The sequence below is a fragment of the Pan troglodytes genome, chromosome 11, assembly GCF_028858775.2.
Source record: "Pan troglodytes isolate AG18354 chromosome 11, NHGRI_mPanTro3-v2.0_pri, whole genome shotgun sequence".
Taxonomy (NCBI): Eukaryota; Metazoa; Chordata; class Mammalia; order Primates; family Hominidae; genus Pan; species Pan troglodytes.
Window position 1 is genome coordinate 55,378,479 of NC_072409.2, and position 24,080 is coordinate 55,402,558.

General features: G+C 41.7%; 1 pseudogene; it reads left to right on the top strand.

The window, feature by feature from the left end:
• Positions 1 to 1,055: 1,055 nt before the first annotated feature.
• On the top strand, positions 1,056 to 7,783 carry LOC464939 (meprin A subunit alpha-like; annotated as a pseudogene).
• The last annotated feature ends 16,297 nt before the right edge of the window (positions 7,784 to 24,080 follow it).

Consider the following 24,080-nt stretch of genomic DNA (forward strand, 5'->3'; position numbering starts at 1 on the left):
GAGTATGCTTGTGTACGGTCCCTGGGAACACTGTATGAAAGGATTTTTAAAGTAGTCTGTTCTGATACTGGTTTGTCAATGAAACTTTTCAAAAAGGTTAGTTGAATATCACTTAGTGTTCTTTATGTGACCCTCTTGGGTCTCCTTCCCAGTGCCAAATTCCCCCATCTCAACCTCATTTGGACATCCTCTATTAAGAAAAAACAAAGCAGGTACTCATCAGCAGGAACGGAATCCTATTCTCTTGACAGAATTCCCGTGATCTATAACCTGCTGGATAAATAGTTCAAATGCTGTATCTCTGTTCCTATTCCTAGACTTTCTGGCACCTATTATCCTTCATGTCCATGTGTCTTCCAGTAGGTTGCAGTGCTCTCCCCAGGAGATGGCAGCTACCTAGATTTGTATGTTAGAGGTGGTCGTGTGCCTTCTCTACCTCTCTCCTATGTTCCCATGTAACCTAACCACACAGGTCATAATCAGCTCCACCCTAGGAAACATAACATTGGTACACCTGTCCCTTGAAGTTGTCCTTAGAGAGAATGGTCTGAAAACAAAGGGAGATTAAAGGTCTTTTCTGTTTCAGGGAAAGTATAGTTCTGTCAGTAGATTTCTGGTTAAAAGACACAGAAGAAGGAAAAAAGACACTCATCTGTAGGAACTCAGTTTAGCCAACGTGACTTCCACTTGGAAGCATTTTTCCTCTCCTCTTCAAGCCCAACTCTAGGGAATGTCCTGTGCAAAAATATCAGTGTAGGTGCATCTCTTTGCGGAACTGAGTTGCTCTGCTTTCAGTTTCCTCTCTCCAGTGCCCCCAAGCTCCTGCCTGGCTTCTTCTGTTCAACCCAGGATCCCATGCTCTAGAACAGCCTTCTCACCATCTTTCCTCAGCTCTTACTTCAAAAGTCCCACTTCTAGTTCATGCTCAGAGAAAAAGCAAGTAGACCTAATCTTTATTAGAATGTGAATTTCTAGACAATAGCACTCTCTTTGGCTTACTTCACTGCCCTACATGCTGAACTTTCAGATAATATAAGGAAGAGAAAAAAGTCTAGATGTTGGAGAGGGAGTCGGTTTCAGGTAGGGAAGATCCAGTCAGTCCTACAGGTTATTATCTGCTCTTCAGCATTCCTTATACCTCTCTGGCAACAAGTGACAGGTCGGACCATATGGAGTTATTATTTTTTGACTTTTGGCTTACAAAATGGCTATTTTATACGATTCAGCCTAATGGGCTTTCATTGCTAACATTAGGGGTTACAGTTGAACCAGCCAACTCAGGAGGAAATTCAGAACCTGGATTCTTATAGTGATAGTGGAAAACAAATTCATGGTTAAGATTTGAATGTGAATTTTAAAATAAATCATAGTATTTTTAAAAACCATTTTTCCTTATTAAATATGTAACTTTGGAAAAGTTACTTAACCAGTTCATAATAGTACCTATTTTATAGGGCTGCTGTGGGGATTTAATGAGATCATTTATGGAAAGCACATGGCACTGTGCCACACTCATAATAAGTACTCATTAAGTGTTGGCCACAATTCTCACCAGCCTTGTTCTCTGTCCTCAGGAGACGATGACCATAATTGGAAAATTGCCCACGTGGTACTCAAAGAGGAACAGGAATTTCGCTAACTTTTCCAGGGCACAAAAGGCGACCCTCGGAACTCAACTGGGGGAATTTACCTGGATGACATCACTCTGACAGAAACCCCCTGCCCCACAGGGGTCTGGACAGTCCAGAATTTCTCCCAGGTCCTTGAGAACACCAGCGAAGGGGACAAGCTTCAGAGCCCTCGATTCTACAATTCAGAGGGATGCGGTTTTGGGTTAACTTTATACCCCCATGGCAGAGAAAGCTCTGGCTATTTGAGACTTGTTTTTCACGTGTGCAGTGGGGAGAATGATGCTATCCTGGAGTGGCCGGTAGAAAACAGACAGGTGATAATTACCATCTTCGACCAGGAGCCTGATGTCAGGAACAGGATGTCCTCAAGTTTGGTGTTCACTACCTCCAAGTTGCACATATCTCCAGGTGGGTGGTGTCGGCATAAATAAGAACTGCCCCTCGAACCAGAGAGGCCCACAGATGTGATTCTGTGGTGCAAGAAAGAGTAACGTTCTCCTCACATTGTCCGCCTGGGAATACCGATAACATAGGCGTGTTGGAGTTTCAAGTTCAGATTTTCAATGCCATCACATCCTCCTTCCCTTTCCTAAATTCACTCATCAAACATCTGTTGAGGGCTTACCATGTGCCAAACTCTGTGCTAGGTACTTACAATACAAGTGAATCAGGTGATCCCTGCCTCATTGAGCTCATTGTGATTGAGGAAACAGATACTGCTAATCATTTATCAAATACTCGGAACTTGCTAGGCTCTGTGCAGAGCTAATGTACTTACTCCTAAAATAGCACTCAATATCACTATGTTCATGAAATAAACTTACATCAGTAAAGAAATGGGAAAACTATTTTTTTTTTTTGAGATGGAGTCTCGCTCTGTCACCCAGGCTGGAATGTAATGGCGCAATCTTGGCTCACTGCAACCTCCACCTCCCAGGTTCAAGCAATTCTCCCATTTCAGACTCCCGAGTAGAGACGGGGTTTCACCCTGTTGCCCAGGCTGGTCTTGAACTCCTGAGCTCAGGCAATCAACTTGCCTCAGCCTTCCAAAGTGCTAGGATTACAGACATGAGCCACCACACCTGGCACTATTTTTTTTTTCAAAAGAGAAGACCTAAGCCTCAGACGAAAGAAGCCATAGCTGTCCCTCTCTTTTCATTAAAAAAGTCACGCAGTAGCAGACAACTGATCACTCAGAGCTGTGATTCTCTGCCTCTCCCATCTTTCAATTCTGAATTGCAATTCTCCTGGAAAGAGTAAATAGCTTAATTTTTTTCCAACACTTTTTTTATTTTTATTTTTATTTTTTTATTTTTTTCTGATTCACAAAGCCCTGTATCCTCATAAAAGACAAACTGGAAAGTGAAGTCTAAAGAAGTAATGTGATTTTATGTTACCTACAATTTTGCAGCGACAAATGACACTGTCATCTGGGACAGGCCGTCCAGGGTGGGAACCTATCATGCTGACTGTAATTGTTTTAGAACCATTGACTTTGGCTGGAGTGGTTTCATCTCCCACCAAATGCTGAAAAGGAGGAGTTTCCTGAAAAATGATGACCTCATCATGTTTGTGGACTTTGAAGGTACTTTTCTTGGTCTTCCTGAGTAAATAATCCTATGCTCTTGGCACTCTACTGATTTTATCCTGATTTTAAAGCACACATGGAGGGTGGGGATGAGGTTAAAAAAAATGTGTTGTAGGAGAACCACATTTTCTTCAATTGGTCAAGGACTCACATCTTTATTTTAACTGTCCCTGAAAGAAACTGAAATTTTAGTGTCATCTTTTAGAAAATTTTATCAGAGGTAACAGTTCACTGATTTCAATTTAGTTTCCATCAGTCTATCCATGCTAACTTTATGCTTCATTTTGCAAATTCAATAAATAAAAATGTGACTGGATTACTTTAAAATAAAACTAGCTAGTACCGTGGGAATCAGCTGGATTCAAAGCCACTTTTCCATGTCACTGGGGGTGACATATCACTAGAGATAGAAGCAGGCTGGGGAACTTTCACCAGAAGTGGGAGTTCACTGTAGTCAGTTACTAATCCTGGATCTTCCTCGTGACCCTCTATTTCCTGAAGATATCACCCACCTCAGCCAGACTGAAGTTCCCACTAAAGGCAAAAGACTGAGCCCCCAAGGCCTCATTCTCCAAGGCCAGGAGCAGCAGGTCTCCAAAGAAGGTTCAGGAAAGGCCATGTTAGAGGAAGCCGTACTTGTCAGCCTCAGCCAGGGGCAGCCCAGCTGACAGAAGCCGTCAGTGAAGAACACAGGCCCCCTGGAGGACCATAACTGGCCACAGTACTTCAGAGACCCATGTGACCCAAACCCTTGCCAAAATGATGGCATCTGTGTGAACCTGAAGTGGGTGGCGAGGTGCAGGTAGGCTCTATGGCTGGGGAGACAGGCAGGCCAGCAGACCTGGGCCGTGTGCATGCTTATGCCTGGTAAAGGCTGCTGTTTGCAGAGTAGGGCGAAGACTACCTCAGATGGTCAACTGGATGCGGTTTTCCTTGACTCTACAAAGGTGTGCCCTGGATTCATGGGCTTACGCTGCCAGGACAGAGGCGTCCCAGGTCTCCTTGTCTCTTACTTTCACCCCTTTTCCTCCTCTGGGGTATTGTCAACAGCATGTTGGATGTTGTTGGAATTTCTAACTCTAACAACATCCAAGATGGCTTCTAGCCTAGGGACTTTCTACTCCATGACAGTGGGTCTCAAGACCAAGCTTAAATCTTTGCTGACTACACAGATGTTATTATTAGCTCCTAATGATTATTAGTTATACAGTCTGTCATTTACACTGCACTATTATTAAAGTTATGTTTTCAATAATAGTAGTAAGAATACCTGATATTTCTGACCCCTTGTTATGCATCATGTGGTCTCCTGAGCATCTTACACGCATGATCTAAATTCATTCTCACTGCCACCTGTGACATAAGGGCTCTCCTTATCCCCATTTGGTGTATCAAGAAGTTGAGGCTTAGAAAGGTTAAGTAATTTATCTAAAATGTACCCAGATGGAAAATGCTGAAGCTAGGACTTGCATCTAGGTCTGTCTGGCAGCACAGTTTGCTATATTTAATGTTTAAATATTAAAAAGCAGTACAGTTTGCTATATTGAAATTTAAATATTTAAAAAGAACTTTAATAGTTCTTTTTATAATGTTTGCTTGCATAAAACCCTAAAAACTGTTTCACAAAAGGAGGTATGTGATGACAGAAGCAACAGTTCCATTTGAACAGTAGCAGATGTAGGAGCTATTCTGCCTACCTCAAAAATTTACATTTCTTCTGAGTTCTTTTTAGTCTCCTTTTTTTTTCTTTTTGTAGCTTTTGCTTTGAAATAATTTTAGACTTACAGATACCTTGCGAAAATACTACAGAGGCTTTCTCTATACCATTCACCCTGCTTTCCGTAATGTTGGCATATTACACAAACCGTAGTACAATTAGCATAGCCAAGAAATGAACATTGGTAGAATGCTAGTAAATAAATTACAGGCCTTATTCGGCTCTTCCCAGTTTTCCCACTAATGTTCTTTTTCTATTTCAGAATCCAATTCCGGATCTCACGTTACATTTAGTTTTTATGTCTCCTGTCTCCTAATCCCCTCCAATCTGGGACAATTCCTCAGTTCTTTCTTGTCTTTCATTACCTTGACACTTTTGAAGATTACTGGTTAGGGATTTTTTTTGGTTCATCTTGTTCTCTCATGATTAAATTGGAGTTTCACATTTGTGGCAAGATTAGTAAATATGTGCTGTGCCTTCTTGTTGCATCATGTGAGCAGGTACATGATGCTGATACATGTCATTACTGGTGATGTCAACCTTCATCATCTGGCCAACAGCATGTCCACCAGGCCTCTCCACTGAAGAGTTACCATTTCTCCCTCTGTAATTGATACATATCTTGGGAGAGATAGTTCAAGACCATTGAGACATCCTGCTTTTCCTCAAATCCTCACATGCTAATTTCAGCATCTATTGATACAACCTGCTGCAATACTCACCACTGGGATCTTCTAATGTTGATTTCCTATGTCCTTCACATTCATTAATTATAATTCTTCTGTAAAGAAGAATGGCCCCTTCACCCCGTTAATTTGTTTATGCGATTGTTTATGTATATCACAAAGGAATCATAAACATTTATTTTATTCAGTGGGCTCTGTTGCAATGATTTCATAATTTATTTTGTTGCTTCTAGTGTCCCAGCTTTGGCCTTTGGGAGCTCTTCCAGGTTGGCTCCTGTGATCTTTCAACATCAGATTTTATGAACACAATGTTACTTTCTGGCACCATAGCATGCTCTAGGCTCATCTTTTATATTTCCTGCCCCACCCATAGAATCAATCACTCTTCCAAGAAGCCCTCTGGCTCCTTTTACTGGGGAAGGCCCATCTGTTTCTGGGCTCCAAAGCCATGGGTCTTCATATCTTTGCCTGACAGGTCCTTAGATGCCAGATTCCATTGTGTGCCCCCAACACGCTTCATCCTTCCCAGGCTAAGGGAGGCCAGGGTTGCCACTTGTATGTCAGCCTCTACTCAGCCAAACTATTCCTCTCCTAGAAACCTGCAGCTGAGAGTTGGCAGAATAAGTTTTTCTAAGATAACAGTAGGGGATATTACGAAGTTGTGTTTGGAGGGGACTGGGTCAGAAAAAAAATGAAATAAACTTGCTATTACTCACTGATTTCTAAGAAGTCAATTCTCAGGATAGAGATGAGGACTTGGAAGGTAAAATCATTCAGGATTAGTAAAAGAAAATGCTGACTTCTTCTTTTTTTTTTTTTTTTTTTTGAGACACAGTTTTGCTCTTGTCACCCAGGCTGGAGTGCAATGGCACAATTTCAGCTCACTGCAACTTCGACCTCCTGGGTTCAAGCAATTCTCCTGCCTCAGCCTCCCGAGTAGCTGGGATTACAGGTGCCCACCACCATGTCTGGCTATTTTTGTTGTTGTTGTTGTTATTTTTAATAGAGATGAGACCATGTTGGCCAGGCTGGTTTCGCCATTTTGGCCAGGCTGGTCTCAAACTCCTGACCTCAGGTGATCCACCTGGCCTCCCAATGTGCTGGGATTACAGGCGTGTGCCACCATGCCCAGCCAGAAAATGCTGACTTCTGATTGTTTCACTCTGCCTTGTAGAATTCTGCTGAGTAGACCTTCTAGTGGGAATGTTTGAAACAAAGGCTGGAATTTTTACAAAGGTATGGATGAGACACTACAAGTTATATGCCTTGGTTATGAGATTAATTCGTCTTTATACCAGATAACATTAAGAAACAAAACTAAGGGCTGGCCATTATGTGCTTACTCTGTGTCAAATACCTTGATAGGTACAATGTCCTCATTATCTCAGGTGAACTTCAGGGCAACCTTGTGAGATAGTGACAGTACACACTAACCTTACAGTAACATTTTATTTCATATTATTTAGACGTTTTCAAGCTACCACTGATGCTCTAAGTCAGACTGTATCTGGGGAATTTCCTTTGTAGCTTGTATTCTTAGCCAGTGTCAGGCAATGTATTCCTTTAAGTGTCTCAGACCGTCCTCCTGAATCCTAGGTGGCTGAGAAGCCTGGATCTGGAGGCATACCTCTTGGGATTAGATTTCAAGTGTGAAATGCTTACTAACAATGGGACCTTGAGCAAATTATTTAACCTTCCTGTAAGATGAAGATGATGAGAATGGCCAAGTAATAGCCTCCACCTCAAAAGTTGTTGCAGGATTAAATTAGTTGGTCCGTATACAGCACTTGAAATGGGACCAGGCACCACGTGGACCCACTCTGTGAGCGTTTGCCATTTTTATTGCTGTGGAGATGAGTGTTGCTAGGAGGCACCTGAGGCCTGGGAGTTCCCACACTCTCTTCATGTCCTTTTCCCTCAGGTGCATCTCTGGACATGCTTTCTTCTAAATGGGAGCGCTGTCAGGCCATGCAGGTGCATGGCAGCGTCCTGGGCATGGTGATCAGAGGCACGGCTGGTGTGATCTTCTTGACCTTCTCCATCATCGCCATCCTTTCCCAAAGGCCAAGGAAGTGACCTGCCTGTTGGCATTGGCCAGACCACAGCAGCACCTCCTCCATGCAGGCCTTACCTTCCAATGGTCAGTGCAGTTTGGGGCAGCTTTTTAATCAGCCTTGCTTTGGATAGGACCTCCAAGGTCTAAGGCCTCCAGCCCCATGTGTGACCCTTGTCATCTTTCTGCCCCACATAATTCTGTTACTCTGCTATGTGCTCCTAATGTATCTAGTGTGTCCTGTGACAACATTCATCATACTTCATTATAAACCACTTGTTTGATTGACTGTCTTTCCTATAGACTGTAAGCCCCATGAGGGCAGGCACATGTTGTTATTGACCATGCTGGCCACATGCCTAGATGCATGGCTGGCACATTGTGGGCACTCAACAATGGTTGAATAAATAAAACAATAAATGAATGAATAAGATATACAAACTCATTTATATTGCAGATCAAATATATATGATGAAATTCTTATGTTGAATATGTTAGAATCAAATACTCATTTTTCATTAGACACAGTAGTGTCATTACTCTTTTAAGATCTTGTTAAAGATTTCAAATAAAGGTACTTCTAGGCAGCCCAGCTTCACAGCATTTGCTTTCCTCTGAGATTCTAAGAGAAGCCCTTTAATAAGTTTAATAAATATTGAGTTAGCACCTTCTTTGTATCTGGTATTGTATGTACGTGTGGGTGTGCATGTGTGTGTTGAAGGTTGGGGGTGTTCAAAAGCTCTTCCCCAGATCTTTTAAGTTTAACAGTATATTTTATAGCTATTTATGTACAACATTATCATATTAACAAACAGAAGGTATCAGAGAACTTTAAAGAAGTATTTTCAGATATGCCTTCTTTCCATAGTTCCTAAGGAGATAAAAATCTAGCTGGGGCAAGGAAGTTCCAAGATAGATCAAGTGAAAAAAAAAAAAAAAAAAGCTAAAGTTTCTATACCCAATCAGCAATGAGTCAGCTCAGGAAATTTAATAAACAAAAATATTTTAGGGATTCTGAGTGGTCCTTTAAGTTATAAGGTTTCCTAAGTAGAGACTTTATGACAATTTTGTAGAGTTAAAATGCACTGGAAACAAAATGAGAGATTAACAAGAGTTTCTTTAATGCAAAGGTATGAGAACAATTTGTAGCAAGTGAAAACAGCACCCCTGAGGGCAATAACTCTCAAACTTGAGGTGCATCTGTATCCCAGGGAGGACTGATTAAAACAGATTACAGGGCCCCACACTTTACAAACCTCCACTTTCAGTAGAGCCTCCAGGTCCCTCCCAAGAGCTTCCATAAGTCACCACAACCCAAGAGGACCAGGGAGATTCCCTCATGCAGATGTTCCCAGACCATGCATGTGATGGCATGTGGAGGGCTTCCCACCTTGACATCTTCCTGTCCTCTGTAGAAACTGGGTCAGTAGATCTAGGGTGAGATCTAAGAATGTGCATTCTTAAATGTGCCAGGATCTAACAAGGTATAAGAATGTGCCAGAATCTAATAAGTTCTCAGGCCATGCTGCTACTGCTACTGACTCCCCCACAACCCCCACCTCACAGACACCTTGAGAACCACTGCTCTAGTGGATAGAAAACAAGTCTGGAAGCCAAGCATCCTGGCTGCAGGCTTGGATTGCCCATCCAGCTGGCTGGGTAATTTTAGTAAGAAATCATTTAAGCTCTTGATCTTAGTTGACGAACTTGTCAAATGGAAATAATAGCTGACTATCTCCTTCCACATGACTTTACTACTTACAGAGTAGCAGAGAAATACAATGGGATAATGAATATGAACCTATCTTAGAGTTTAATATGTATGAAAATATTACTATTCAATGTTCAGACTAGATAGGAAGCTATCCTGTCACCAGCCCAGTTGTATTATCTCCAAAGTCCAGATTGGAAATGGATTCCAGCTTTGTTTCTCGCTGTGCTTCCCAGTCCTGCAAACTCTCCGCTAACCTCATAGCTAGGCCTAAAGAAAGCTATGCCCTTAACACTCTGCTGAGTATCTGACCTCAGAAGTGAACTCTAGGCTTTGTTGCTGCTGCTGCTGTTATTGTCCTTTGGTTTTATTAAAAGGAACATGCTGTGGTCTGTCTCACATGGAAAGGCCCCTAGCCCAAACCAATGACAACATTTCTTAAATACATGAGTTTCTCTCTGGAAGAAGCAGAAGCTCAAATTTCAAAGATAACCTAGTATTTTCATCTAGTACTGCAAATTAAAACTGCTAGGTCAAAATAATGATAAGGAGGTACCAGAATGAGGGTAAAGCATTTTAATATTTATTTCTCTCTAGATTCTCAACCAGTACCATGCCTACTATCTATCTTTATCACTTTTGGTGATTAATGGTCACCTCAGTTGATTAATGATCTGGCTCACCATAAATCTGACATGGTATTCAGTTTTTCTTTGAGCCCAAACCCTCAATCATTCCAGGAGGACTAGCAGATACTTTATTCTTTTGAGGTGTTGGGATGGTGATGGCAAAGTGGGCATGTAGGATGGGGAGTGGGTAGAAATTAAGCATTTCATAATCTCTAGGCAGTATGGAATTTGGGATTTAGATGAGCAACATGAAAAATGTGGGAAATCCTCCCTGAATCTGAGTGTCTGACTTCTTTAATCTTACATAGTGGTAATAAGTCATAGTGGCTTGAAATTTTGAAAATGTCTCATGCTTCCCACACCATATCCTTGATACATCCCCATCTGTATCCTTTCCTTCTGTGAACTGAGCTGAGCCAATCTGGCCATTCACAAATGTCAGGTTCTTTCAGTAATATCTGGAGCCTCTGATAATTAGAAGTGGATGGGAACTCTAACCCACTCTCTGATTATGTTAAAATGAATCAAGATTTGAACTAAATTCTGCTACACATTCATATTTGTTAACCATTGTTGTGAGAAGTCAGGGACTCCGAACGGAGGGACCAGCTGGAGCTGCGGCAGAAGAACATCAATTGTGAAGATTTCATGGCCATGTATCAGTTCCCAAAATTACTACTTTTATAATTTCTTACGCCTGTCTTTACTGCAGTCTCTGAACATAAATTGTGAAGATTTCATGGACATTTATCACTTCCCTAATAATAGTCTTATAATTTCTTATGTCTGTCTTTACTCTCTTAATCCCATTATCTTCATAAGCTGAGAATGTATGTCACCTCAGGACCACTATTGTACAAATAGATTGTAAAACATGTGTGTTTGAACAATGTGAAATCAGTGCACCTTGAAAAAGAACAGAATAACAGCGATTTTCAGGGAACAAGGGAAGATAACCATAAGGTCTGACTGCCTGCAGGGTCAGGCAGAATAGAACTGTATTTTTCTTCTTGCAGAGAGCGTATAAACAGATGTGCAAGTAGGAGAGATATTGCTGAATTCTTTTCCCAGCAAGGAATACCTTGGGGAAGGAATGCATTCCTGGGGGGAGGTCTATAAATGGCCGCTCTGGAAGTGTCTGTCTTATGTGGTTGAGATGAGGACTGAAATATTCCCTGGTCTCCTGCAGTACCCTCAGGCTTACTAGGATTGGGAAATTCCAGCCTGGTAAATTTTGGTCAGACTGGTTCTCTGCTCTCGAACCCTGTTTTCTGTTAAGATGTTTATTAAGACAATATGTGCACAGTGGGACATAGACCCTCATCAGTAATTCTAATTTTGCCTTTGCCTTGTGATCTTTATTGCCCTTTGAAGCATGTGATCTTTGTGACCTTCTCCTTGTTCGTACACCCCCTCCGCTTTTAAAATCCTAATAAAAACTTGCTGGTTTTGTGGCTCAGGGGACATAACGGACCTACCAATATGTGATGTTACCCCCAGAGGCCCAGCTGTAAAATTTCTCCTTTGTGCTCTTTCTCTTTATTTCTCAGACCAGCCAACACTTAGGGAAAATAGAAAGAACTTGCATTGAAATATTGGAGTCTGGTTCCCCCGATAAACCAACAAACCCACAAATAGCCATCCAACCTGTCTTGTATGTGTAGGGAAGTCTCTGCTCTGTCCTTTTAAGTGCTCCACCACCAAGCCTCTTGGATTAAAGGTTCATTCTACACACATGCAGTCAAATAATCTGAAGGCCAGGATCAGTCAACTCTCTACCCTAGGGTTTCTGAACCTCAGCCCAGGTGATATTTTGAGCTGGATATTCTTTTCTGTGAGGGCTGTTCTCTGCATTGTGATATGTTTAGTGGCATCCCTGGCCTCTACTTACTTTATGCTCATAGCACACTTCCCCAGTAGTGACAACCCCAAATCTCTAAGACATTGACAAATGTCCCCTGAGGGGCAAAATCATTACTGATTGGGAATCACTGCTCTAGGTGGATGAGCCAATGAAAACTTGTATTAAGTGAGTGAAAACTAGGACCAAATAGAGTTCTAGTCTAAGGTTCTACCCCAAAAGTTAGTTCACTGGGCCTGCCAAAGTATTGTACCTATAGCTATCTTGACAATTGTATTTAACCAATGCAAAAATTATTTTAAGCATCCTTTATACTAATAACAAACCCTCTGGTATAGCTTGCTATAGAAATATTTAAAGTTTTGCAACAGATATTTCTCCAGTAGAGACTTTTGATTAGGATCTTTCAAATACTAACTAACTGCTATTGGAGTGTGTATTCCTTTTCAGAATACTTTGCATACTATTTAACCTCCCCCAGGGTGTGGATTATAGTCCCCCTGCAGGCTGTATACAGTGTAATACCTATATGGAGGCATTTACAAGCAAATTACAGATGATCTCACACCTTCCCTTCTTGAGCTCCTCCTTTCTCATGAATTATATCATCTGTTTTATGGCTTGATGAAATTTTTAGAGATTCTGAAGTCCACCTCTTGTATTTGGGTAAACTGAGGCAATTCTGGAGAGGCTAAGTGCCTTAGGCAGGTCACAGAACCACTTAATAGCAGAATCTATTATTCTTGTTTGACTACAGAAAACCTTAATAAGATTAGAGGTTTGGAAGGTGCTATAAAATATAGGCAAATCTATATTGAACACTATGTAAAGGTCTTTTTTACTTGGTTTCCCTTATTAGGGATATCAGGTTTATGGATGATTTGTCACCTACTCAAATTTCTATATGTTTATAAATATGGCTAAAACATCTTTCTTATGCCAATTTTAATATAAATATGTTTTTCAAAAGTCTCTAAGCAAAGAAAAGTTTGAAAAGATTTATAGTTATCCTGTAGCTGTGAGTGTCATTTAGCAGACTCTTGAAAACCCTAATGAATGGGGGATGGGAGATAATGGAGTCAGGTGCCAGTGACCTCTAATGAGTACTGATGTGAAAAAATATGATAGGAAAGATTTGATATGGGTAAGGCAGCCTAACAGGATGTGTGTGTGTGTGTGTGTGTGTGTGTGTAAGAGCTGCAGCTAACAGTGATATCAGAGTAAAGACAAGACCCATCTCTCTTTGCCTTCCACAATTTTACCAAGGACTAGTCCTGGAATCCCAGAATGGATTGAGACATGGGCCTCATCTGGGTCACAGCATCCCTTAGGGCCTGGACAAATTTAGGACAAATTGACCCATGTGTGGCTCACCAGTTCAATGAAAATCATTAAAAACATTTAAAGATCCTATCTGGTCAAGAGAATAAAAGGAGAATAGAAAAATGAGGTCATAAGAAAGGTATGAGAAGAGAGCAGGAGGCAGAGGAGATGTTCAGATATCAGCCCCCAACAAAAATGGTCATCAACATCCATTCTTCTTTTCCCAGTAATAGAATCCCCAAACTCCAACTGGTCAAATGGCCACTCAGAGTCTAGTTTACCTTCTCCTGCTTCCTTTGCACGTAGATGGGTGATATGGTTTGTCTCTGTGTCCCCACCCAAATCTCATCTTGAATTGTAATCCCCATGTGTGGAGGGAGGGAACTGGTGAGAGGTTATTGGATCATGGGGGTGGCTTCCCCCATGCTGTTCTTGTGATAGTAAGTGAGTTCTCATGAGAGCTGATGGTTTTAAAGTGTGGCACACCTCCTTGTTCTCTCACTTTTCAAGTCTTGCTACCATGTAAGATGTGCCTTGCTTCCCCTTTGCTTTCCACTATGATTGTAAGTTTCCTGAGCCTTCCCCAGCCTTGCAGAATTGCTAGTCAATTAAATCTCTTTCCTTTATAAATTACCCAGTCTCAGGTAGTTCTTTATAGCAGTGTGAAAGCAGACTGATACAGTGAGGTAGTGTGATCAAATTCAGGCCAGTGGAATGGAAGAAGGAGTGTTGCATGTGAGCTTCTGGGAACCTTTCCTAAAGGAGTCTTGGTGCACACCTGTAGTCCCTTCTTCTATCCTAATGACTGATAAGGGGACGTAATGGCCAGAGTGAGAGCTGCCAAATGGGGCCACGTGGTGACCTTGGGAAAAGCAGATTAAAAAAATAGAAAGTATCTGGATTTCTGAGGACTGCACCGAGCCAGGCTGCCACACCAGTCTTGGGCTGCTTATCTGTGTTAGAGAAATAAACTTTTACTTTCAGTCGCTATTATTTTGAATGTCTGGCATTCACAGAAAACATGATCCTAATGGATATAATTATTTCTATGGGGCCAGCACATGGCTCAGACTAAGCCAATCATGATACCCTGTACTGCCACATATACATGAACATTTGGAGAAGAAAAGGGTTAGTCTTCTTTTTAAATCTCAATCTATTGGTCTGTGGACCTCATAAATTCCTCTCCTTGAAGATCTACCTTGGAATGAAATGAATACACAAAGAGAGGCAACAACACAAAAGGAAGAGCCAGAACTCTGAGAACACTGTTTGGGCACCTGAATCTAGCTATACCTGAAGGTGTAACAATCTACTATCTTTCCCAGTTACATGGTAAGTGCCCACTTTTGCTTAAACTAATTTGATTGTGGTTCTGTTATCTGTGACTGAGAAAGCCTTAATTAACACCACTGTTATATTGCATAATTGGCTCATTTGTAAAGAAAAGAAATAATGAAATTAGTTTGAAGATTAAATAAAATTATGTAATATGTAAGATTACCAAAACTGATTTGAAATGCAGACATGGGGAAGTTAACCAGGCTCACACACTTGTTATGTGAATTACTCACCCATTCTGGCTTCATAATGAGCACGATTTAAACTCAAACCTTGATAAAGTTATGATTTAGGATGTCACGTACCTTTGAAGTTACTCTCAAAAGCTCTTAACCATGAATTAAATGTGACAATGTGAAAGGCATATGTAGTTTGATTCTGAATAGAACCGGCGTCTAAATCTGAGTTCTGTCAAGATCTATCAAGAATTCTGAGTGTTGGATATTATCTAGACACATAGGAAGAAAGTATGACTTCTCAGAAATGAAGTGTGATTCTGAGGCTGTGTTTAAATATATCAGGAGGAGAATTGAAACATTTGCCCTAATAAATTTGGCTAAGTCGTGATGCATGATTTATATATGTGTGTATGATACATATCTACTATAGTTTTTATGCACACACAGTAAGATGCAAAATAATGAAGGCTAACTTTATTCAGCAATAATTGCATGCCAGATATGATTTTGTAGGCTTTATAATAATTTTATAACAACCCATAGAGCATGTACTATTATTATTTCCTTTCACATAGTGTAAATTGAGGCAGAAAGAGTTATTTTACCAAAAATCAAACTAAGAAGTGGTGGACCTACAACTGAAAAGCACACAGTTTGGCTCGAGAACCAATGCTGTTAACCACCATACCACATTTGCCAAACTGGCTGTCAATCAATGCTGAAGAACAGCCCAATACCCCTGTCCATGCAAAATGAAGCAGAGAATGCAAAGCATTCAAGTAGCAAATCAGCTGCTGTTTCAGTCTGCATATCAGAAGGAAAATCATGACTTAGCTAAACGTATTAGGACAAATGTCCCAATTCTCCACTTGATATGTTTAAACATAGCCTCAGAATCACGCTTCATTTCTGGGAAGCCATATTGCCTTCCTACATGTCTAAATGCCATCCAACACGCCAAGAATTCTTGATAGCTCTGAGACAAAAATAAAAACAACACTGGTGATTGAGACCTTACAAGAAGCTCACTTGACTGAAGACTCAAGCTGGGGGGTCCACTAGATAACTAAGTTGAGATCTACTTTCAATAAAGCAGCACAGCAGGAATTCTCTGATGTTTCAACAGAGACTTAAAAAGGAAGTAGGCGCACTCTGAAGTTTGCCCAGAACATTGGTCATTATGTCCTGGGCTGCCCCAAGGTAGAATTATAAAGTGAGATGAAGCTTGGAGAAGCCTTAACTCCTCCAACCTCTCTGTCACTGTCGTTCTCCCTATCATTTTTTGCATTTGAAACTCTTCCTGCTACGGAGGCCTACTTTTAAGCAAGTAACTGGCATCAGGTTGCATAGAGAAGCAATATAAGGTGGTGGATCCATGCCCATGTTCTAGGTCAGACACTGCATTTAGATCCTGATTCTACTGGTCCTCAGCTGTGTGACTGTGGGCAAGTTATTTACCTCTCTGTGCTTAGCTTTTTCCTCTAGAAATGCAAAGAAAAAGAATATTTAGTTGCTTTTGGTTTGCTATAGAGTTTAAATGAGATTATACGCATAAAAATCTTAGAACAGCAGCAGGTACACAGAAAGGGCTCAAAAAATGTTGGTTAATATATTTATATAGTTACCAGCCATTTCCATTTGAGGGTAAATTTAAGTTACTGTGTTTCTCACCCAGAGGTGTATTTGCATACCTTTTCTCTCCTTGAGATTAACCTGAGATTAATCTTCTTAACTTTATCTGTCTTTGAGATTTCTGTTTTTGTAAAAGGAATGTCCAACATGAAGGAGAAGGTGTGAGAGCTATTCCGAGGGTATAGGAGCAACAGGTCAAGGTGCATGACATCCCCCCAAACTGGGAAGCTGTCTGCCTCATTACTTAAGGCCAGTTCAGCTTGTCCCTCTACACCAAGGACCAGCCCTGCCGGCAGTTGGCCCTGTTGACTTCTCCTGGGTCTTCTCAGATCACACGTTAGCAATGTGTGCTCAGAGGATAGGAACTTGCCATCCAGCCTCAGCTGCTGGCTGGACTGTCAGATTGCCCTGGGATAGCTGCAGATTCATCTGCAGATTCATGATGGATTGAAAATGAAAATCCAGGCCAGCAGTGGCTTTCAATGGATGAATTAGGAAAGGGAATAAGACCACCTATGTTAATCCTTTTGCAGCTGCCTTGATGGAAAAAGTATTGGGTTCCCATGAAACACGGAAGGCACCCATTTTTCTTCCTCAAACGACCTTCCAGCAGCCTATCTGGAATGGGTGAACCAGATCTTTTCTGGGGCTTTCAGCTTTGCTGTTAGTGCCATAAATGAGATTCAGTCAGTAAGGGGGGGACAGAGAAAGGAAGGAGCTATCTCAGCGAGTATGCCTCAGAAATGTATGCCTGCCTGCAGGTGTGCTATGCACACTTGTAAACCAGTCTCTGAGACAGGTCTCAATCAACTTAGAAGTTTATTTTACCAAGGTTAAGAACATGCCTGGAAGAATGGAACACACAATCACAGAGACAGCCTGTGGTCTGTGTCTTTCTGCAAAGATATTTTGAAGGTTTCAGTATTTAAAGGGGAAAAGTGGAGGCGAAAGAGGGAGGGTATGGTCACATGGCATAATCCATGCATTGCAGGAGAAAAGGAGCAGGTAGGAAAATAGTCAGTGATGTATTCATCTCAGTAAATCAGTACTTTACATAAAAGGTGTACCTAGTGTAGCTCTCTGTGGAGATATCTGGCCTTTCATTTGTTAGCTATTTTCTTAGCAATAGAAGGAAAAGGCTGTTTCTTGCATGGCTCAGCTTCCATCTTACTTTTTTCCTTTTTGCATAGTGATTGGGGGCCCGAAATTTCCTTTGCCTTTCACGCACTGAAACGACGTGACTGGGATTTCTCTCCCTCCACAGTCCTACGTGGCTTTCTGACTACCCTTTCCCCTGTAAGGATCATAATATGAAAGTTAGGAGGCAGGAGTGAAAGAGATTTTTTTCATTTCTGGTTTCTGTTATCCACTATGCCTTGACCTTCGCTCTGCCCATATGATCAAATGACTTCCTGAACGTAGCCCACTGGGCGCGTCATCCGCGGGACTGACTCTGCCTCCCACGGGCTTCCTGAGGCCGGACCGCCGCGGGGACGCCTCCTCTCACGCCCACCAGGGGCGCGCGAGCCTCAGGAGACGCCAGCAGTGGTTGCGGAGCTGCGGTGCTGGAAGCCAGCTGTCACTCCAACCCAGCTGGAGATTCCTGTCGGGAATGCTTGGGATAGGACAGCTGTGAGGGAGCCCCTGGGGCATGGGAAAACCCTCACAATTCCAGAAAAAACAGAAAACGCATGCACAGTTTTTCTCGGTTAATCAAAGTCAAATTCCTTTTCCCGCAACTGCTGGGGTGCCGGCTGGCTGGCAGGATGGAAGAACCAGGATGGCACCAATCAAAATCCGAAAAAGGCAGGGTCCAAAGTCATTCCTGGGTTTTGTTGTTTAATGTCATCGGAAGTGGGCCGTGACAGCAATCTGCCCACCACTTGCCCAATCAGGTGCTCTTGACTTTCATACTGAGAATAAAGCCATTTTTCCCCCCGGGCTCCTGGGTTTGTTCTGTTTAGGCTTCAATAGTCACCGGCATCCTTCACATGGCTCTGCATGACAGAATAAAAACCCTGGGGTGGGAACAGGCTCATGTATCTCCTAACCATGCCACCATGTGTGCAGAGGGACCTGTCATGGACACTGGTGGCCTTTCAACTTCATTTCAAAGTTTACAGGTAAAAGGGGAAAAATGGGTGTGTATAAAATTATTTAAGAATAATCCCAGCACTTTGAGAGGCCGAGGCGGGTGGATCATGAGGTCAGGAGATCGAGACCATCCTGGCTAACACGGTGAAACCCCGTCTCTACTAAAAATAAATAAATAAAAAAAAATTAGCAGGGCGTGGTAGCGGGCGCCTGTAGTCCCAGCTACTCCGGAGGCTGAGGCAGGAGAATGGCGTGAACCCGGGAGGCGGAGCTTGCAGTGAGCCGAGATGGCGCCACTGCACTCCAGCCTGGGGGACAGAGTGAGACTCCGTCTCAAAAAAAAAAAAAAGAATAGACAGGACGGTTGTGTCTGAATCATAGGACACCATGACCAAGGCCCCCACGCCCACCCCGGACACATACAGATGGTATTTGGAGATCAGAACTTGTGTCTGGCATAGAGCGGACTTCGGGAGTTGGCCCATCTCCCCTCTTTTCTTCTTCTGTCCACTAAAAGTGGGAAACTTGGTTTCCCTCTAGAATGTGCTAGAGGATAAATAGAGCCCTCACATCCTTTATATTCATCTATAGGACATGAGGGCTCTATTTTCAGCTGTCAATGAAAATTTCAAGCCATCCTCACACAAATGTTGGAACAGGCATCTGTTTGTTTGCCAGACAATTGGTTCTGAAAACTTTACTTCAAGGACCCTTGTTTAAACCTTCTATAACGTGCTGGATCTTTGCACACGGCTTGGGAGTGCGGATGGTGTGAGGGAAGCCATCAGCCCTGCCAGCCAGTTGAGCTCAGGGGCGAGCTGCCGGCCTCCCCCATACCTGGAAGATGGAAAGGATCCCCCATACCTGGAAGATGGAAAGGATCGTTCGCTGTTTGGAGAATAGAGCTGCATTCTGGGTGACATGCGGAAGCCTGAGAGGCAGCAGCACCGCATTGCAAGAGGGCAAACAATTACTACAGAGACAGTGTTGCTGGAAGTCAGGGACCCCAAACGGAGGGACCGGCTGAAGCCATGGCAGAAGAACGTGGATTGTGAAGATTTTATGGACATTTATTAGTTCCCCAAATTAATACTTTTGTAATTTCTTATGCCTGTCTTTACTGCAATCTCTAAACATAAATTGTAAAGATTTCATGGACACTTATCACTTCCCCAATCAATACCCTTGTAATTTCCTATTCCTGTCTTTAATCTCTTAATCCCCTGTCAGTTGAGGAGGATGTATATCGTTCCAGGACCTTGTAATAATTGCGTTAACTACACAAATTGTACAGCATGTGTGTCTGAGCAATACGAAACGTGGGCACCCTGAAAAAAGAAGAGGATAACAGCAATTGTTCAGGGAATAAGAGAGATAACCTTAAACTCTGACCTCTGGTGAGCCGGGCAGAACAGAGCCATATTTCTCTTCTTTCAAAAGCAAATGGGAGAAATATCGATGAATTCTTTTTCCCAGCATGGAACGTCCCTGAGAAAGAGAATGCACACTTAGGGGTAGGTCTCTGAACTGGCCCCCCCGGGGCGTACCTGTCTCTTATGGTTGAGATTGCAGAGGTGAAATAAACTCCAGTCTCCCATAGCGCTCCCAGGCTTATTAGGAAGAGGAAATTCCCGCCTAATAAATTTTGGTCAGACCGGTTGATCTCAAAACCCTGCCTCCTGATAAGATGTTATCAATGACAATGGTGCTAACTTCATTAGCAATTTTAATTTCGCCTCCATCCTGTGGTCCTGTGATCTCGCCCTGCCTCCACTTGCCTTGTGATATTCTATTACCCTGTTAAGTACTTGATGTCTGTCACCCACACCTATTCGCACACTCCCTCCCCTTTTGAAAATCCCTAATAAAAACTTGCTGGTTTTTGTGGCTTGTGGGGCATCACAGATCCTACCAATGTGTGATGTCTCCCCCGGACGCCCAGCTTTAAAATTTCTCTCCTTTGCACTCTGTCCTTTTATTTCTCAAGCCAGTCGACGCTTAGGAAAATAAAAAAGAACCTACGTGATTATCGGGGCAGGTCCCCCGATAAGACAGCTCACGAGATCTCATTAGATATTTCATTGTTATAGTATGGAAAGGAAGCATATTTGTGTGCTGGCATACATGATGTGATTTTAAATCCCAAGTGATAATTTTAGAAACCAACAGAACCTAATATTAAAGCTAAACTACTGTCCTCTTGAAATGATGAGACGCTATTCCGGTTGCCCTTTTAAAAACACAATCAAGAGGTAAGTTCCCTGTAAGTTCCACCTTCATTTTGGACACTTGAAGAATCAGTCTTTTACTGGCCTGGGTCACTCACTGGGTTTTCTCTTTTGGATGAGGAGGGCTTATTTGACTTCACCATCACATGGCACAAAATAAACGCATTCCACCTACCTGGCATTTCTAGGACCACCTATTTCTTTTTTTCTTCAAATGATTGTGACTTTCTGCTCCATTCACCTCAATAACTCACCCACACCTCCTTTCTATACTTAGCAATTACTGTAATCTTTCTCATCTCCATGTAACTTTTTTTTTTTTTCCTGAAGCATTCCAACATGGGTCTCTTTGAAATTCTCTATACAAACCACAAAAGGCCGTGACTTCCCACAGTCTTTCTTAATTTCTGGCCTTAGCGAAAACCTGAAAACCCCACAGACATTTATTTAACCATTTCCCCATGCAAACAATAAGAAGTGGGGGAGGAGGATAGCAGACATCTGGCTTACTCAGGAGATGATGTGTTAGTCTGGACTTAGAATATTCCCAGAGAATATTCCTATAATCTGTATTAGCTTCTCATTTGTGAATGTTCTAACCTCACAGACTCTGACTCATTAGGACAAAGCCCTTTGCAAGAAACTGACTTAATGGAAAGCTCTTAATGCAAGAAAGTTTAGGCTCAGGGAATGGACTTTATACACTGAGAGATGTCAGGAACACAGGGAAGCACTGGGCACCTTACGAACAAAGTAGATCGCACAACTCCATGTGCCTTCATTCTCAGGAATCTGCTACTAATAGCCTTGTAATCATTATTGATTGAGAGATGGCAACCTCAGGGCCAAATGAGGCTCCTGCATTCATAAAATTCTCAGCTTCATAACTGCTGTTCTACAATTTTGAATTCTACTGTTCATTTTAGGATTTTCCTGGGAAAGCGTAGTGGCTGGGCTAATGTGTATTGCAGTGGGCAGAAAACCAGCAAGTGTTTCTCCAATTATTTGCTTTCATAGCTTTTCTGGAATTTGGACCCAGTGCTGTGGCTTGAAAGGGTGAAACACATGCATGCATGTATGTGCACATGTGCACAAGTGTGCATGTGTGTATTTGTGTGTGTTGGGGATAAGGGAACATGCCCCAGTTAACAAATGGAGCAGTGGGCCAGATCCACATCCTGTGTAACTCCCACAGGCTCCTGCTATGATGAAAGTTCCCTTCACAGGGTTGAACACAGTGATTCCCCAAGGGATCCTGGCTGAAGTGGGTGGAAGTTCAGCGTTTCTTGCCCCACTGAATTTTTGAACATGACAACCACATCCTGCTCCTGATACTGTGTGCTTTCCTTGATTGATCATGTCAAGATAGCCCTGCTAACATCGTGCTCCAAGCCTGGCTCGATTCTTCTTGATATAACTCCAGGAACCAAATCAGTCAAAGGCCTTCTTTCTCTAATTCTAATTCTAATTCAAGGGATTTCCCCCAACCCAACCTCTGTCTCCATCTTCTTAGTATCAAGCTCTGCCCAAAGTTGATCATTCCTGAAGAACAAGGCATGCACTTATAGCATAACAATGATTTCCTTTAGGGACTTTCAGTAATGCACCATTCATTTGGGACAGTGATGTGACAATTCTCAGGCAAATGTGGAAGTAGATGTCTATGTAATTTGTGAATATGTAGAAATAAAGAGTTCATTTACATCAACTGTCCCACCTCTGTCCCATACCTCTCCTTCCCCATGAAGAAAAGAGAGGCAGAAGTAGAATTTAAGTAGAATTTAAAATTAAAAATAAAAAGAAGATATTTTAAAGGTTAAAATATTAAAAGAAAACTCCTTTGAACCTCAATAAAGAAATGGCTGTTGAATCTCAGCCTCTTTTGCCCCATCTTCCTAATGGCTGGGCCCATTTCTGTTGCCACACAGCCCACATATCCTAAGTAGCCCCACATCTCTATTTTTGTCTCATTCTCCTTTTGGGATCGGACTTTTATTTGCAATGTAGGGTTGCTGTATCAATAGCACATGGTTAACTCTAATATGGATGCAATTTTCATAAGTATTTATATTTTTTAATGAAATACATACACATGAAAAAAAGCACACATGCAGATAATTCACAAACAATCAAATCCTTGGGAAAGTCTCTGCCATTTGTTCAACAAGGTCAAGTGTCATTGGCAGCATAGAACAGCCAAATGTAAAATTTCTTTCCAGGAGCTTTCCAAGTGGTTGGAATAAACACAAGTTAGACCATGCAAAATGCTTAATGTGTATTGGTCTGGGAAAGTAAAGATGGAAACAGAGAATACCTAGGGAGCTATGCAACACACCAAGGGCCATTATCCACAGTAACAATAACAGTGACAACAGCAATAATAATGTACAATGCAATAAGATTATTAAAATCTATTCTATAATGCACAGAGAAGTACCTGCTTGAAGCCATTAAATATATGACAGGGTCTGTCTTCAGTGCAATATATCAAATTTGGCAAGTGAAAGGTATATAAAACATATATTTTTTGCTTTCAAAATATGGAACGAACTAAAATACAAGGCTTTTCTGATAAACGATAAAAATTCAATCAGCACTTGGATCTAATGATGTATCTTTATAATACTTCCTCTGCAGATACATTCACTTAGTTCAAACCTTAACATACAAAGTTATCCTCAGGAGAATCATATTTCCTTCCATTCATTTCTTATAAATATTATTATCCACTTGAAGTCGTTCTGATGAAGGAATTTCTTCCCTATTTTTTCAGCCTTTTTTTTCTCCTCTTAGCTAAGAAGACATCAGGAAGACACTGCCCAAAGTATTCACTCCCCATGACTTACTTTCAGTTTCCATTTTTGAGCCATTAAAAAAAAATTCTCAATGTTGCACTATCTGAGTGATTATATTAGATCATTAACATGGAAATCTTAAAACGTGGCCCTTAATGTTGTTTGTCTATATTTGTTCCTATTTTCATCTTTCTCTTTTTCTTCTTTTTCCCTTTCTTCCTGTTTCCCTCCCTTCTTTCCTTCCTTTCTTCCTTCCTTCCTTCTTAGAATTCACTGAAGTATTTCCTAGGTTGTCTTTTACTTACTATTTTAATCAAAGCTTATCTTAGTGCCCAATGTGTAGAAAGTGAAAATGTCTCTTTGAAATTCTATATTACAGTATAGACAGAGAAGTTGGGCCTTCGGGGGCTTGAGTTTCACTTAAATACTATACACATGTAGTATCACACAAGGGGGAGGGGGAGGGGGAGGGAACAAACATAAACATAACAATTATTTTCAGTCTGTCTTTACAAAAGAAAGCCTCTTCTCTATGAAAGTCTTTTTGGCATCTGCTCCTGGAAACCTGCCCCAAGAACACGTTCTCCATTGCTTTGCAAGGATCTCTTTTTA